Source organism: Diabrotica virgifera, chromosome 5 (assembly GCF_917563875.1).
Source record: "Diabrotica virgifera virgifera chromosome 5, PGI_DIABVI_V3a".
Taxonomy (NCBI): Eukaryota; Metazoa; Arthropoda; class Insecta; order Coleoptera; family Chrysomelidae; genus Diabrotica; species Diabrotica virgifera.
The window spans coordinates 116,215,957-116,230,712 of NC_065447.1; positions in this window are offsets into that span (position 1 = coordinate 116,215,957).

Consider the following 14,756-nt stretch of genomic DNA (forward strand, 5'->3'; position numbering starts at 1 on the left):
ATATATTGAAAAAAATCGATTTTCATTTTGTAACTTTAAAGGGCTGTAACTTTGTTTATGATCTCATTTATACTAAGGTAAGTTAGGTTCAATTTTTGACCCCAGAATGTGCGGTATAATTTATGACCAGTCTTTTCGGGACACCCTGTATATCATGGGAACTAAATCAATAACGAATCATCTTTTATAATTCGTATGACACAGTTATGATGCTAAAAGGAACAGTTGCCGTGGATCAATATGGAAATTGAGGATTGGAAGTTATTTCACGTACTCCTTATTTTAGGCATAGATACATTTGATAATAATCGGATTTTAAATCTGAAATCTTGGAAGAACGCTTTAAGTCGCGGTAAAGCCAGTCTAAACATTTTCATTCTTAACGTAACCATATACTTATGACTTTATTCTTTTTAATTACCCCCTCATGCTACAGCCCTTTGTGATTTTTTTACCTGCTTAACAATAATCTTCTATTCTGGCCTGTTTGTTACTTTTCTTCTGCACTGCCTGATGTTCGTAGTTTTAAGGTCCTCCTCTACATCGTCCATACACCTCTTATAAGGCCTTTTTCTTAGTGTATTTCCCTGGAGCTACCATTTCTGGATTACTTTTGCACTAGTTTTTATGGCATTTTTTCAAATAACCAAGCCTATTTTAGTCTTTTTGCATTGATATATAACAATGTCTACGCTGTGCAATATACTATCCAGTTCGTGGTTCGTTTAACCAGGCGTACTATCGCACCAATATTTTTTTGGTCTGCCAATACTTCTTCGTCCATTTGGTGACTTATCTCGTGCTATTCGTACTATAGCATTATCTGCCATTCTACTAATGTGTTCGTTTCACTCATGTTTCCGTTTTGTCACCCATCCATTTATGTCTTCTACATTGCGTTCTCTTCTTATGTTTTCGCTTTTCTCCCTATCAAACAAACTTTTCCCTGATATTTGTCGAATTATTTTCAACTCTGTTGTTTCTAGTAGTCGTCTCGTTTTAGATGTGTTAGGTCTTGTCTCCGCCGTGTAGGACAATATAGGTCAAATTGCTGCTTTATATATTCTTGCTTTTGTGTCTTGTCTTAGGTGTTTGTTTTTCGAGATTGTGTCATTAACAGATGCCGCCGATTTACTTGCTTTTAAGCTTTGTTGTCGTACTTCTTCTTCTACAATATCTCCGTAACTAGTTATATCTATTCCTAGATATTTAAACCATGCTTCGTGCTTTATTATTTTTCCATCAATTCGAATTTTACATCGTAGTGGGTATTTAGATTTTGTCATGCATTTGGTTTTTTCTGCTGATATTATCACATTGTATTTCTTGGCTGTTGTATTGAAGATGTGTTAATCTTTGGAGGTCGTCTTCTGTCTCGGCTATTAATGCGGCGTCGTCTGCACAACATAATATTTGGATTTCTTTGTTATATTCATTGTTATATTAAAGAGCAGTGGGCTCAACGAGTCACCTTGTCTGAGTCCGCTTTGTACTGGTATAAACTGTGTTAGTTTTCCATTTATCTTTGCCTGTATTCGATTATGGAAGTAGATGTTTCCTATTGCTTATATAATATTAATTGGTATGTTTCTTCTATACAGCAGGTGTAAGACGTCATCGACTTGAATGCGATCGAAAGCCTTTGTCAGGTCTATAAAACATAGATATGCTGGTTTATTGTACTCGATGGCATTTTCTGTGATTTGTCTTAGTACAAATACGGGTCTACGCAGGACCTTCCGGATCTGAATCATTGTTGTTCATCTGATCAAGTTGCTAGTTTATTGGTTTTGTTGGTTAGGACTTTTGTGATTAGCTTTGTGTTCGGTAGATTTATACCTCTATAATTATTGGGGTCTTCTTTGTCTCAGTTCTTGAACATTACTATCATTATCCTGTTTCTGCATGCGTCTGGTATCGTGCAGTGCAATATTCGTTTTTGTATAAGTTTTGTCATCTCTAGGATTATACTTTCTCCTCAATGTTTTAGAAGCTCGTTGGTTATTCCGTCTAGTCCTTGTGACTTTCTATTTTTGAGCGAATTTATGGCTATCTCTACTTCCTGAAAACTTATTTATATTTCGTGTCTTAATTCAGGTATGTTATTGTGTTGATTATTATTTTCCTTTCCTTTAAACAGTTCCGTCAAGTATCTTTCCCATTCGTTTGCTGGTATGATATTGTCTTCCTTCAATTCTGCCATTTCTTTTCGTTGGTTTCTTATAAATCTCCATTTTTGTTTTGGTGTACGGTAGAAGTCGTTTTCCATCCTTTTTGTAAACTGTTCCCAGTGTTCATTTTTTGTTCTTCTTGCCAAATGCTTTGTTTCATTTCGTATTCTTCTATATGTGTATCTGGATTCTAGAGTATTTGATATTCTATACTTCGTGTAGGCATCTCGTTTCTCTTTACATTTCTCTTTTATATATTTTCTGAACCATGGTGTATTTTTGTTGTATCTTTTGTTCAGTATGACTTTGCGTTTTCCTAGAGCTTCTGTTGCTGCTTCTCAATGTTGTTTTTAATTTTCTCCCAACTCGCGTTTATATCTTCTATGTCGTTTATTATTTGTTTCAGCTGTATCTTCTGTGCCTCCTCCTAGCCTCCTTTAGTAAATTTCTCTTGTAGAGTCATTTCAGTGATTCTACATTGAATTTTTCCTTGGCGATTTTCTGCGAGAAATCACCGAGGAAAAATATTTCGCTCTCAAATATTCTGAATTATTTGTCATCAGCGCTTGAGAATTTACGGTTCACATCCATGCGCGACCATTGGTCTAATAACTGTTCTGTAGATTCTTAGCTTAGACACACGACCCACGATTTAGCAACTTACATTCCATTCAGTCTTTGTATGTGTAAAACTACTTATAATTCTTGCTTTATTTCTCGGCTAACGTTGTTTCTATCATTTAATATTGATCCCAGGCAGAAAAGCTGAAAGCAATAATTTCGATCTGATTTTGTAGGCTATAATATATTTTGTTTTAGTTTCATTAATATTTGAACAAAAACGACTTCGTTTCCTTTCCTTTTGTTTCGGCTTATTATGCCAATATAATTAGCAAATGTATCTGATTGATATATATAATTTTCTAAGGCTTCCAAAGTTAAATCAAAAAGTAGGGTTGATATGGTATTATCTCAATTTTCAATACCAAAATGCCTTGGAAACCGTCATTTGTATGTTTGAATAACTTTGTAGCTATACCTATTGCTTTATGGGGTAGGCGCAATATTTCGGCTTTGATACTTTTTAAATTCATTAATTTTTTTTCAATCCTGAAAAAACTAGTATTTTTGAAAAATTAAAAATTTATACGCAGAATGAAAGACTACGTTATTACCGAGGACCGAAAGTCCCTGGAAACTTCTATAATGTTTATTTTAATAAGTTACAAGTGTGAAAATTTAGTGTGATTTTTAATTTTAAATATCTCATTCAAAAGAAACATTTTGTTTATTCTAAGAGACTTTAGGCCCTCAGTAATAATGTAGTCTTTCATTCTGCGTTTAAGCTTTTGAAAAATATTTATTGGTTTTCTCAGGAAGCAAAAGAAATAAATGCATTGAAAAAACATTGGAGCCGAAATTTTGAGCCTACGGCCTTAAGCATATTTTGCCTATATACTTTTACCCCTGTCAAGAAAAAAAAAAGATGAAAAAATATTATACATATTGTTCGGTTAGCTCTTCGAAAACGTCGGGCGCAAAGTTATTCATGACATGTCAACAACCTTTTTTTGTTTACCTAAGAATTTTAATTATGTTATTTGATTTATGGGTTTTTGTCCAAAATACTAGTTCTTTTAACGTTGTTTTGTAAATATTTTTATTCTGGATAATTCGATTTACCTGTAATATGTACCTAAATAATTTTTAATGCTGTTTGTTTCATGAATAATCGAGAACATTGTATTTGGTATTTAAGACCAGGATTGTGGATGATTTTTTCAGTGTGTTAACGATTTTTGTACGCGATCAAATAAATTGTTAAAAATAAATTACGTGAGTCCTTAGCAGTTATTTGTTTTATTAGTATTGTAGTTAAATGTTAAGTGGTTAAAAAATAAAGGATTTATACAAAAGACTTTATTTATTTAATAATAAATTTAGTGTTTTTTATCATTTATCAAATAAAATCAATTAAGATTAAACATTAGTGCCTAAAAGATCATAAAAATCAAATTAGAAGTCAATTTTTGTAAAAATGTATTTGAAGGTTTTAAAAGGTACATCAAGGGTCGCTAATGAAAATCCCGTTAACACGTCGGTCGGTAGGTACAGCTGATTTTTTGTTGTTTGCATGGAACGATATAATTGCAAAAATCCATTGCTTTTGCAGTAATTCATATAAATATATAATATCGGTTTAGAACGTTCTTCGACGTCTTCCGATTTCCAATCTCCATCTCGTTCTGTCATTCCATAGATCGTCCTCGAGTTCTCTGTCCCTGATTTCTCTATCAACTCCTTCTCTCACACTTCTTCTAGGCCTTCCTGGTCTGCGCCTTCCTCTTGGTTGCCATTCGAGGATTTGTCTTGGTATTCTATTCTTCGGCATTCTCCTTACGTGTCCGTACCAGCTGAGTAGTTTCGTCCTGATGTCGTCAACAGTAGTTTGTGTAACCCACATGATTTCTCGGACTCTCTCGTTTGTTATTCTGTCGCGTCTAGATATCCCCGCCGAACGGCGCCAGAAGTCCATTTCTGTTGCTCTAAGCATTTTCTCTGTTCTGTCTTTTAGGGGCCAAACTTCGCATCCATATTATGTTGTAATGCTTTTTATTATAGTGTTGTTCTGAAGCTATTTCCTTGTGGCATTTTTATAATTAAGTATTTTCTATGGGAAATAAGCCACACTTTTACTAAAAAATGAATTTATTAACGTTTCGAAGCCCAAATCGGGTTTCGTTGTCAAAATACAAAATACTATTAAAATAAACAAAAATGTTGTTGCTAAGTAAAAAAATTTATTTAAGTTCCGCGGAACGGAATAGGGATAGCCGAACTGTACCGACTACAGGACTTGTGCGTAGTCGGTTCAGTTCGGCTATTCCCATTCCGTTTCGCGGAACCTTAAGTTCATTTTACTGCTACTGCTAGCGTCAATTTCCCGCCCGTGGAGCCGTAGCCTAAGGGTCGATTTCTCATACCTGCGGTAATCTATGGTTCAGTTGAACCAGGTTCGTTCATGTCAGTGCTCGTTCTACAGCTTTCGAGAAATGCCAATAGATGGCAAAAGGTAAAAAACTGTCGCCATTTTGAACTACCTTTTTTATGCTGTTTTCGAATAAAGTTAAATTTAAGTATTTGTAGTCAAATAGTCATTTTAATAATTATAGATAAATATTAAAAAAAATATAATGTTATCTTTTATCGTTAGGCTTAATATAATAAAATAGGATATATTTATATTATGACAGCGTTTCGTGTTAATACAACGCATGCGTAGTCCATGAAATCATCTGAACTGAGTTCTGAAATCTTTGAACGGCCGAATTCCACCGTTCAAGCATCGTTCAAGTTTAAACTGCCATAGGTTGAACGTGAATTGAGAAAGACGATTTTGACTTTAAACTGACGTTTACTAGAAGTTCAGGTTAAACTGGAGTTGAACTCGATATGAGAAATTGGCCCTAAAAGTGTGTCAATGTATTTTTTGTGTTTTATGGACGTCCGTCGTAGGATGTTAGGTGAACGACCGTTAGACGTTTGACATCCTTAAAATACGCGAAGGACGTCCTATGGACGTTTGTGTGCTATTAGGCGTCGGCTTAGGGACAAAAAATTGTATCTCAGAAATGACTAGTTTTCAGTAGAGCTTATTAAGTTTTTTAAAAAAATTGTTTGCATTTTGTGATGCTCTGTGGTTTATTCTCAAATTTTTTTTGTTCCGAATTATTAATCTTAGAAATGTTTACTTTACGGTAGTACGATCATACAACAATTTTGTGTTCTCAAAATAACAACAATTAGATAAAAAGTTGCGGCGATACATTTTTGTGTCCCTAGCTGAAAAGTTTAATATATAGGGACTTACTGTTGGGTATTAGTAATTTATTTGTACCTAATTGTGAAATCTCATTCGTGAAATTAGATTATAATGCTACAGCAATAAAGAATTTCAAATAAATGACTGATACACAACAGGAAGTCTCTATACTTAATAATAGACTTTTCAGTTAGGGACACAAAAATGTGTTGCCACTACTTTATCTAATTCAGCGTTTCTCAACCTTTTACCCTTTGCGACCCAATCTTCCATAATTATTTTCACCGCGCCCCCCCTCGTTCAATAATTTTGACAAAAAACAATAAAATCTTACTTTTTAGTATTGAGTGCTCTTTATGATTATAACCCATATTCAGTGTTCATGTGTATTTTTTATTCATTTTTTTCATATAGCCGATAGTTTACAAGACCTGCAAAGACTCATGAGTAAAATAGTAAGGTGTAGTAGGGAGTACGGACTCTCTCTCAATATCAAAAAGACGAAGTTTATGAAAATTAGTAAAAACAACCATAATACTAACGAAATCTTGATAGTAGAGGGCCAGCAGATCGAAAGAGTAAAAAAGTACACTTACCTAGGAACACTTATAACAGAAAATAATGACTACACTGCAGAAATAAAAGTCAGAATCGAAAAAGCACGTTCTAATTTTATAAAAATGAAAAAGGTCCTATGTAGCAAAGATTTAACATTAGCTCTTAAAGTACGCCTAACAAAATGTTACGTCTACAGTGTTCTATACTATGGAGTGGAATCATGGACGTTAAATGTAGAGACAATGAGACGACTTAACGCCTTTGAAATGTGGACCTATAGAAAAATTATGAGGGTTTCCTGGGTAGATAGAGTTACAAACAATGAAGTACTGAGAAGAATAGGTAAAGAAAAGGAAGTTGAACTTACAATTAAAGAAAAGAAGCTACAGTATCTCGGACATGTGATGCGGGGCGAGAAGTATGGTATCCTACGACTCATAATGCAGGGAAAGATAGATGGCAGAAGAAGCATCGGAAGAAGACGAATTTCATGGTTGAAGAACCTGAGAGAGTGGTTTGGATGCAGCTCGAAACAACTATTTAGAGCTACTGCCTCAAAAAAAAAAATTAAAATAGCTATGATGATTGCCAACCTCCGTAGCGGAGATGGCACCTGAAGAAGAAGAAGAATGTGTATTTTATTTTTTATCTTGTCAGAATTTTGTTTTGCTTTGATTTTAGTAAATTTAGTCCAGAAAGCCACTGCGCATCCGCTAGGAAAAATATTCTAATTCGGATTTTTTGCACAATCTTACTCAAAAAGGACTCCTTTTAACAAATTTGCATGTTGCCAGGACCAAAAGGTGGTCAAAAATTTTTTAAACGTTTTTTTTTGTTTTTTTCGTAAAATTATTATTTTTGCATGGAAAAAAGTTTTTTTAGGTTTTCTGGATCATTCCAAACAGAAAAGGTCTTTAGTGACTTTTCTCTAAAAATGATAGTTTTTGACATATAAGCGATTAAAAATTGAAAAATTGCGAAATCGGCCATTTTAACCCTCAAAAACTATGTGAAAAACTGAAAATTTGAATGTAGCCAAGGTCAGTAGATATTCTTTAAACATCGATTGATGAAATCCCGAAGAGTTTTTTGCAATGCAATATTCAAAACTCCTTTGCTTTTTAATTGCTAATCAAGCTTGCGCGACACTATTTTCCACCGACAGTATGGTGCAAATGAAAGGAATAAATACGTTATTTCGTAAACTGGCGACTTTAAGGAAAAATCCCGAAACAGGTCGATTTTTATTTTTAAGTTGTGATATTGTGGCATATATGGTATACTAGTGACGTCATCCGTCTGGGCGTGATGACGTAATGGATGATTTTTTTAAATGAGAATAGGGGTCGTGTGGTAGCTCATTTGAAAGGTTCTTCAATTCTCTAGTCAGTAATGTAAACATTTACATAATTATTCATACAGGGTGTGCTTCTACTTCTTTTTTTGTCAAATAATTTAATTTAATAAAAGTTTTTTGGACACCCTGTATAAACATTTATGTAAATGTTTATATTACTGAATAGAGAATTGAAGAAACTTTCAAATGAACTAGCACACGACCCCTATTCTCATTTAAAAAAATCATCGATTACGTCATCACGTCCAGATCGATGACGTCACTAGTATACTATAAATGCCACAATATCACAACTTAAAAATAAAAATCGAACAGTTTCGGGATTTTTTCTTAAAGTCGCCAGTTTACGAAATAACGAAATTTATTCCTTTCATTTGCACCATACTGTCGGTGGAAAATAGTGTCGCGCACACTTGATTAGCAATTAAAAAACAAAGGAGTTTTGAATATTGTATTGCAAAAAACTCTTCGGGATTTCATCAATCGATGTTTAAAGAATATCTACCTACCTTGGCAACATTCAAATTTTCAGTTTTTCACATAGTTTTTGAGGGTTAAAAATGGCCGATTTCGCAATTTTTCAATTTTTAATCGCTTATATGTCAAAAACTATCACTTTTAGAGAAAAGTCACTAAAGATCTTTTCTGTTTGGAATGATCCAAAAAACCTAAAAAAATTTTTTCCATGTAAAAAAAAATAATTTTAGGATAAAAAAAAAACGTTTAAAAAATTTTTGACCACCTTTTGGTCCTGGCAACATGCAAATTTGTTAAAAGGAGTCCTTTTTGAGTAAGATTGTGCAAAAAATCCGAATTAGAATATTTTTCCTAGCGGATGCGCAGTGGCTTTCTGGACTAATTAGTTAATGATGTTGGTGTATTTTTTTATATGCTCACGCCCCCCCATTACAAAAAGCGCGCCCCCCTAGGGGGGCGTGCCCCACAGGTTGAGAATCGCTGATCTAATTGTTGTTATTTTGAGAACGCAATTTATCCATTGTTGCGTATGATTGTAATATCGTAAAGTAAACATTTCTAAGATTAATTATTCGGAACAAAAAATTTGAGAATAAACTATAGGTCATTACAAAATGCAAATATTTTTTTTTTAAATACGGTCTGCTGAAAAGTAGTCATTTCTGAGATACAATGTTGTGTCCGTAAGCGGATAAAACTATCAACTCATTTAGGTGTTTACGCCTTCACAGTTTTGTAAAACAGAACTGGAAATGCAACGGACCAAGCTGCCAAACATACGAAACAAATTATTAAATCCAATGTTGCCAACTGCAACCACCACCATTCAGTGCAATAAAATTTATGCCACAAAAATATAACTCAATATCAGCTTATTTATATTACGAAAACATAGTATCACAGAAATGTAACACCACTTACATTTCTGTGACACTAAAAAATTGCTAAGAAATGTAGTTACGAAAACTGATTACTGGGGTTTGAGGTATTCGGAGAGATGCAGTTTTGTGTCACTCAAAAGAACTCACTAAGGAAGTTCAATGGTGTAGATATCTCAAAAGGGGAAAAATGAATTTACATTTCTGTGCCCCTAAACCCTACCTAGGGAGGGTAGTGTCCAAGATTTTCTCCTTATGCAACTTTCAACTTGCATGAAGGCGAGAACAAACAAAAATTAGATTTTCAGGAAAATGAACCCGGTTTGACTCTAAATTTCCTTTTCTGTTTGCTTATCTCATTTAGCATTTTCAGCACACAAAAAAGCATGAGGGATAAAGTCGTGGTTGAATCTTGAAAATTATGAACAAAATATTTTCTGGTTGCTTATAATACATTTCAATAAAATATTGTAAAACTTTTGAATTAGCAATATTTTATGCAAAAAAAGTTTTTTTTATTTAACCAGATGTACCCTTTTGTAGTTTTATAGAAAACAATGGCAATTATCAAGATCACCTCAAAGTAAAACAAACCTCAATAAAGCACAAAAAGACCTAAAAAAATTGATAATAGCAGAAAAAATGCAAGCTTCAGGAATACCTACAAAAACTAGATGCAACTCAAGCCACTGACTACTCGTTATGGAAGGCTATAAGGACTCTACGAAGGCAGAACTATACAGTCCCACCACTAAGAACACAAACAGGACAATGGGCGAGAAGTCCTCTAGAAAAGGCCGAAACATTTGCGACCCACCTTAAAAAAGTCTTTACACCAAATGAGGGAAATTACTCACTACAGACTGAAGAAAAAATTATTTCGATACTCACAAAACCTTATCAACTAGAACTTCCTGAAAAAAGATTCACAAAAAATGAGGTAAAAAATATTATACAACACAAAATCGATCCAAAAAAAGGCTCCAGGATACGACCTGATTACAGGAAAAACTATTCAGCAACTCCCAGAGAAAGGCTTCCAATTTCTGACAAGTTATTTAACTCTATAATGAGACTAGGTCATTTCCCATCACAATGGAAACTAGCACAAATAACAATGATACTAAAGCCACGAAAAGAACCAGAAAGTGTACAGTCCTACCGTCCTATTAGTCTTCTTCCAGCGGTATCCAAAGTTTTTGAAAAGCTGATACTTACTAAGCTAGCCTATACTAGAAAACAAAAAACTAATACCACCACACCAATTTGGGTTTATAAAACAACAGGTACATAGAATTGTAAAGAGAATCAACGAGGACTTTGAAAATAATAGGTACTGCTTGGCGGTATTTCTGGACGTAAGTCAGGCATTTGATAAAGTCTGGCATAAAGGCCTATTATGTAAACTAAAACAGAATTTACCTACAAATTACTATATACTCTTAAAGTCATATATCACCAATAGAAACTTCCAGGTAAAGTATGAGAATGAATACACAAACATACAACAAATTCTCGCTGGGGTGCCCCAAGGAAGTGTACTAGGACCTATATTATACCTTATATTCACTGCTGACTTACCGACAGATACACATATCACTACAGCCACATTTGCGGATGATACGGCAATACTATCATCGAACAAAAATCCCAAAATAGCCTCAGAAATCTTACAAAATAATCTAAATAAAATTCAACAATGGATGACAAAATGGAGAGTCAAAATTAATGAAAACAAATCGCTACACCTAACATTTACCACGCGTAGGGAAACATGTCCGGCTGTATACTTAAACGGTAAAGGAATCCCACAAGGGGATGAATTCAAATATCTAGGTATGTACTTGGACAGAAGATTAAACTGGAGGAAGCATATATTTACTAAGCGAAAACAACTGGGTCAAAAGTTAGGAACCATTTGTCTGTTGGGCAAAAAATCAAAACTATCAACTGAAAATAAAATATTAATCTACAAATCCATCCTAAAACCAGTGTGGACTTATGAGATAGAATTATGGGGAACCGCTGCACATTCCAACATTGAAATCATACAAAGATTTCAGTCCAAAATATTGAGATCAGTACTAGGAGTTCCATGGTTCATAACCAATGAAGCCATCCATCGGGATGCCGGACTACCATACGTCAAAGATGACATCAAAAAGTGCGCGAAAAAACATACAGAGAAACTTAAAGTGCATCCAAACGTGTTAGCAAAAAATTTAGTGAATAAACCGCGTACTGTTCGTAGGTTAAAACGAAAAGTTCCGTTAGAGTTAAGTGAACAATAGGTACTAAATTAATGTGTATAAGTTTATGTCAGAAATAGTCAGTGTTGTAGGCTAAGTTTTAAAAAAGGGGTGCATCACTGGATGCCTCCCTACATGTCATTCCTAATTATTGTCAGTCCTATTACTTATTGTCTGTTATCTACCTAAACATTTAGGTTTAGATTGTATAGATAGATTGTAATAAATGTGGAGTTAATAAAAAAAAATGTTGCCACCTGCAACCACCGTTCAGTGCAGTAAAATTTATGCCACAAAAATATAACTCAATATCAGCTTATTTATCTTACGAAAACATAGTATCACAGAAATGTAACACCACGTACATTTCTGTGACACTAAAAGATTGCTAAGAAATGTAGTTACGAAAACTGCTTACTGGGGTTTGAGGTATTCGGAGAGATGCAGTTTTGTGTCACTCAAAAGAACTCACTAAGGAAGTTCAATGGTGTAGATATCTCAAAAGGGGAAAAATGTAGTTACATTTCTGTGCCCCTAAGCCCTACCTAGGGAGGGTAGTGTCCAAGATTTTCTCCTTATGTAACTTTCAACTTACATGAAGGCGAGAACAAACAAAAATTAGATTTTCAGGAAAATGAACCCGGTTTGACTCTAAATTTACTTTTCTGTTTGCTTATCTCATTTAACATTTTCAGCACACAAAAAGGCATGAGGTATAAAGTCGTGGTTGAATCTCGAAAATTATGAACAAAATATTTTCTGGTTGCTTATAATACATTTCAATAAAATATTGTAAAACTTTTGAATTAGCAATATTTTATGCAAAAAAAGTTTTTGTTTACTTAACCAGATGTACCCTTTTGTAGTTTTATAGAAATCAATACATACAGTACCTCAGGCAAACCTAAGTTGATTCGCATATCGCGATATGGCAATTTTAGAAATCAATAAATGCTATTCTTATTGCAAATTAGTAGTCAATAATAGACTTTAAAACTACCGATCGGAGAAGTAAATAACTAATAAAGAATCAAAGGTGCGCCTTTTCAGGTAGTAACCTTTATCTTCTGGTTTATGGTTTCACTACGCCCACCTGTTGGCAAATGAAAACACTAATAATAACGACGACTATTATAGCGAATTGCATAATTTTGCAAATTATATAGAGCAAGGAGTTCGTCTTGGATAATGATTATGGCATGGAAATGAAATTAACTATTAAAGGAAGTTAAGCAATCATATAAATATTGAGATTTTCTTTGGTATTTGTGCCACGGAATCATAAATGACTAATATATAAGAAATTATTTTACACTTTTCTTAAATATACTACATTTATATGAGAAAAATTATGCTTGGTAAGATAGTAAAACTTATGGATAGTCATTAATATTGAATAATCGATTACCTTTAGTAGTCTTATTCCGTCACCGTTCAGTGATCGTACAAAAAAAAATTAAAAATTTGTGTTTATTGCATATCCTTTACTACCGTCCCTAAATATTGAATTAAAATGATTGGATGATCTGGAATTATTGGTTTCCACTGGAAAACAAGTAGATCGGCTATTATATCTGTAAAAAAATTGTAGAAAACTTCTGGAGTGATATTAGTATATACGCACTTTGGACTATAAATACAAGGGTCGTTTTTAATAATATAGTCAGCCATGAGTGAAAATAGGTTGGTTCATTCTCATCTTAACACTAAACATTTGTACGGAACACCTACTCATGTTTCACGTATAACTAATCATTTGATATTGTTAAGTGCACTAAAACGAATACAGAAAATCTTCAGTAAGAGATACAAACACACCTCACAAAGGCACAAAAACATCATCCTCATTTTGTAGTAGAAAGAATAATAGGTCTGGATCCCGCATACCGAAAAAAAGTTAAATAATAGCAAGCTGAAAATTTGTTAATAGATTAACGGTGTCAAGTCGGACAAACTTTGATGTACAGTAACGATGGAACAGGGGAAGTTAATTGTGGAACAGATTACAGGTTTCGAACGTCAGACCACGAAAACGTCTTATATATTTTGTTGTACAGAACTTCGAATTGATTTGTTACCCTTTTAATAAACTCTCATGCAAAAATCAGACTGCCATTTACGGCCAATATAATTCCTGTCATTTTATATGTTCTACATGTCAGACTTATTAAAATGCCCAACATGTCGGACAAACATTTTTTCATATTATATTATATAAAATTTGCTATTAGACGAAGCAACGAAGCACTAAAAAGCCCAAAACCTAGGAATTTTGTGCAGTAAGATGAATCGTCATGGAATTTTTTGCATTCGATTAGAGAGTGTCAGGCAACTTTGTGAACTAAATTCATCTAGGGCAAAAATTTTTGTGCATAAGAAAATGCATTTTAAAAGTGCATCTCGAAGAGGTGAAAATGAAAAATTTAGAACTTGGGATATATTGACGGAAATGAGTTGAATTTTTATACTCGGGGGTTTTGGGGATCGCTGAGCACGAATTTCATATCGGAGATGGTCTCCAAGGTACCTGGTGCCCACGGTGGAACTCGCAGCCTAGAGTTTTATGTTATAATCATTAAAAATCAGTCAATATCCATTAGTCGGGGGGTTTTTGGGGTCGCCGGCCACGAATTTAATGTTGGCGATGGCATCCAAGATACCTGGTGCCCAGGGTGGAACTCGTCGCCTAGAGTTTTTAGTTATAATTATCCAAAATTCGCCAAAAACTATTACCCTGGGGGTTTTGGGGTCGCTGAGTACGAATTTCATGTCAGCGATGGTCTCCAAGGTACCTGGTGCCCAGTGTGGAACTTGTCGCCTGGAGTTTTATGTTATAATAATTAAAAATCAGTTAATATCCAATACACGGCGGTTTTTGGGGTCGCTGACCACGAATTTAATGTCGGCGGTGGTCTCCAAGATACCTGTTGCCTAAAGTGGAACACGTCGCCAGGAGTTTTTAGTTATAATTATTCAAAATTAGTCAAAAACTATTACCCTGGTGCTTTTGAGGGTCCCTGAGTACGAATTTCATGTTGGCGATGGTGCCCAAGGTACCTGGTGCCAAGGGTTGGAACTCGTTGCCTAGCGTTTTATGTTATAACCATTCAAAATCAGTCAATAACCATTACTCGGGGGGTTTTTGGTGTCGCTAATATTGGCGGTGGTCTCCAAGGTATCTGGTTCCCAGGATGCAACTCGTCGCCTGGAGTTTTATGTCATAATTATTCAAAATCAGTGAAA